The sequence below is a fragment of the Equus asinus genome, chromosome 30 (genome assembly GCF_041296235.1).
Source record: "Equus asinus isolate D_3611 breed Donkey chromosome 30, EquAss-T2T_v2, whole genome shotgun sequence".
In the NCBI taxonomy this organism is placed as follows: domain Eukaryota; kingdom Metazoa; phylum Chordata; class Mammalia; order Perissodactyla; family Equidae; genus Equus; species Equus asinus.
The window spans coordinates 8,420,947-8,425,224 of record NC_091819.1 but is presented as its reverse complement, the minus strand read 5'-3'; positions in this window follow the sequence as shown (position 1 = coordinate 8,425,224).

Genomic DNA, 4,278 nt, shown 5'->3' with positions numbered 1-4,278 from the left:
AAACAATTGTCTTTTTATTTCTTTAAAGAAATAAGAATTGTAAGGTTATAATATGCTTTATAAAAGCTAAGGTTCTTATAGTCATATTTGAATAAGAGGAAATTAAGTTTTGATAATTAACATTGGCCTTATAATGCCTCTAATTGTGTATGCCTATTATTTAATTATTTTAAATATATGTGGTTGGGGATTCTTTTCCAGTGGATTTCAATTAGAGGACCAAAACAACTGAATTTAATCAAAATGCACGTTCTTGAAAGAGTTTTAAAACAGGATTATTTTGTGGAAAAAATCTACTCAAAGTTGCCAACTGGGAAAAGTTATGTTAACACCAAAAGTCAACTATGCAAATAAAAATCTTTTGTTTCAGTGCCAATTTTCAGGAATTTCTTTTCTCTCAGAATTCCCATAAAACTTTTCTGAAAAGTTATGAGATCTGAGCTGTAGGTTATGCAGAAGGGTGAGAGCAAGTTACATCAGAATATACCTACCAAAACTTTGAATATTTGGTTGATTTTATAGTTCTTGTATTAAAGATGACAAAGTCAACAGTTGTATGGAGAAAGGGAGATTGCGAACTATACATTTCTATAGATGAAGAAAACTAGACTTAAAAATTTTTAACAGTATTAAACCTTATCAAGACACCTGACTTTTAAAAATATTATTCAAATGATATTTTTATATTAGTAAACAGTAAAACCCAGATACTTTTTTTTCAACAGCTTTTCAACTTCCCACTTAGCTATTGTGGCAATTCAAGTGTAAAATAGGGGGCTGGCCTGCTGGTGTAGTAGTTAAGTTCACCCACTCCCCTTTGGCAGCCTCATGGGTTTGGATCCCAGGCACCAACCTACATGCAACTTAGCAAGCCATGCTGTGGTCGTGTCCCACATACAAAATAGTGGAAGATGGTACAGGTGTTAGCTCAGGGACAATCTTCCTCACCAAAAAAAATAGAGAACTGAAAAAAAAAGGTAACGTTACTTTTTCTTAAACTAGTCACCATTCTCTTTCTAGCCTATGGTTCTGGGGAAAAAAAGCTGCTAAAAACTCATACCTAGTTTTGCCTTAGTTTTACATAATACTTTTACCCAGCTGTAAAAATATGGCGTTAGGGACTGAATGTGTCTCCCCGCACTTTGTATGTTGAAACTCTCGTCCCCAGTGTGAAGTATTTGAAGATGGGGCCTATAGGAGGTAATTGGGTCTTGAGGGTCGAGCCCTCATGATGGATTAGTGCCTGTATGAGAAGTGAGCGCTCACTTTTTCTCTCTGCCTGCCGTCTGCCCTGTGAAGATACAGCAAGAAGATGGCCATCTGCAAACCAGGAAGAGGACCCTCACCAAGAACCAAATTACTTGGGACCGGCCCTGTAGCCAAGTGGTAGAGTTTGCACGCTCTGCTTCAGAGGCCCAGGGTTTTCCGGGTTCGGATCCTGGGCGCAGATGTGGCACTGCTTGTCAGGCCACGCTGAGGCAGCATCCCACATGCCACGACTAGAGGGACCCACAACTAACAATACACAACTATGTACCGGGGGGCTTTGGGGGAAGGAAAAATTTTTTTAAATCTTAAAAAAATAACAAAAAAACAAATTATCTTTATCTTGGACTTCTCAGCCTCCAAAAAGGTGAGAAATAAATATTTGTGTCTAAACCATCCAGTCTATGGGTAATTTGTTATAGCAGCCAAAACCAAGACATATGGAAAAGAAGAAATGGAAATCCCCCTAAAATCTTAGCTAGAATCTTGGAAAACCCTGATGGGTCCACAAGAAGCCATATTTCTGAGCCATTGTGATTATAATAGCCATTACATATTGAGTGTCTACGCTGTCTATACTCAGCACCATGCTGTGTGATTTATGTTATCTCCATTTATCAAAGTAAATAGTATAGGAAGATGGCATTATCCATATTTTATTTAAAAAGAACTTATAGGGCCAGCGCCATGGTGCAGCAGTTAAGTTCATATGTTCCGCTTCTGTGGCCCAGGGTTCCCTGGTTTGGATCCCGGGTGCGGACCTACATACCACTCACAAAGCCATACTGTGGCAGGCATCCCTCATATAAAAGAGAGGAAGATGGGCCCAGATGTTAGCTCAGGGCCAGTCTTCCTCAGCAAAGAAAAGAGGAGGACTGATGGCAGGTGTTAGCTCAGTGCTAATCTTCCTCAGAAAAAAACATAGTTCTAAGAGATTAAGTCAGATATCTACCTACTGGTCACATCTAGTAAGTGTGATTAGTGATTTGAACACTTCCCTGTCTTGTTCTAATAGATACACTCAATCTAAGTACCAGTTCTGATTTTTTCCTGTGGATTTAGCGGTTTGTTGTGGACCCCTATCCAAATCCGTTACCCTTAGGCCTTGTAACGAGCCTCCAGTTAAAACAAGCTGTCAGTCTTCGGGGATTGGCATGTCAGCAGGGCAGCTGCTCAGTCCTACAAGACTGCCCCCGCAACCCCACTTCAGATGCCAATCGCAAGTCCAGGTCGTCACCTGTGCTTCTGACTGACCAGCTATGGATTGGGGGTTCCAATGACCCCCTCCTTGGGTTCAATTAATTTGCTAGAGTAGCTCACAGAACTCAGAAAATCGTACTTACCAGATGACCAATTTATTATAGAAGGAGATAACTCAGCAACAGCCAGCTGGGAGAGATGTCCTGGGCGAGGTATGGGGAAAGGGCGGGGATCTTCCATGCTCTCTGCAGCACGTCAGTCTCCCGGAATCTTCACCAACCTGGAAGTTCTCCGAACCCCATACTGGTGGGTCTTTATAGAGGCTTCTGTACATAGGTATGATTGATTAAATCATTGGCCATTAGTGATTGAACTCAATCTCCAGCCCCAGCCTCCCCCCAAGTCGGTAGGGCTGAAAGCTCACACCCTCTAGTGACAAGGTCGGTTCCGCCGGCAAACCACCCCACCCTCAGGGGCTTTCCAAAAGTCACCTCATTGACATAATAAAAGACACTTTTATGGCTCTCATCACAGGAAATTCAAAGGTTTTAGAAGCTGTATGCCAGGAATGGGATGAAGACCAAATAGATATTTACTATAAATCACAGTATCACACAAGGTAACAGACTTCCTCTACTATAACAAAAAATGGACAACATAGCAAGCATGTAAAATTTCTCATAACATAATGCAAAATAAAGGACTAAAGGACATTCCATTCTCTATTCCCTTCCATAGTTCTAATTTATCACAGGAGAATGAAATAGTCCAAGTTCTTGCTTTGTCAAGGTCTCCTAATGGCAGTCTAATAAGATTACGTAGGAAGCATCAATGATGGCAAATGGCCAAAGAAGCCACCAGCTGTCCTCTGCAGGACCATCCCAATTCCTGGGTCCATCTTGACCAGAAAGCAGAAGCATTCCACTTCTCTCTTTTTGGAGGTGGGTTGGGCGGGGTGGGGGGGGAGATTAACCTTCAGCTAACATCTGCCGCCAATCCTCCTCTATCTTGCTGAGGAAGACTGGCCCTGAGCTCAAGCCCGTGCCCATCTTCCTCTACTTTTTTTATCTGTGGGACACCTACCACAGCATGGCTTGCCAAGTGGTGCCATGTCCGCACCTGGGATCTGAACCGGTGAACCCTGGGCCACCAAAGCAGAACATGTGAACTTAACCGCTGTGCCACTGGGCCGGCACTTCACTTCTCTTAAAATCCATCTTCCTCCCACCACTAGGGAAGTTTTCTCTTCCCAGCGTCTGGTAATCCGCCCCGTGGGACTCTATGGGATCAGCTTGGAATGTGCTTCTCAGGCACTTAAAAAATTCTTGATAGAAAGCTGGAATTACTGACTTCATTAATAAAGCATCTAAAGTATTTGCAATTATTCTAAAATAAGACTTCCAACAGGATAAATCTTGTTTGCTAAGTTTATCTGAAATAAAATCCGTATGAAGAGTATTCCCAGTCACAGAATAGAAGAATAGCTCTATCAGAAGTGACTTTAGGGACCGTCAGCCTAACCTCCCATTCAGACTAGATCCCTTCCGACAGTCTTGGAACACATTCTGGAAAGCAGAAGGCTCCACCTCTCAACAGAACTCAAGGACCTTTCTGATTTCTGCTCATAGGTACAAGTCTGCTCTCTGGAACTACAGAGTCATTCCACGGAAATAAAGTTCATTCCATCCTACAAATTTAACATACTTCTGTTTCTCTAGAAGTACAAAGTGTGAAGGCTTGTCACAAAACAGTACAAGGATATTCCTGCCGAGCTCACCATCCCTGGGAGAGCCCTACATCGTACATCCTAAA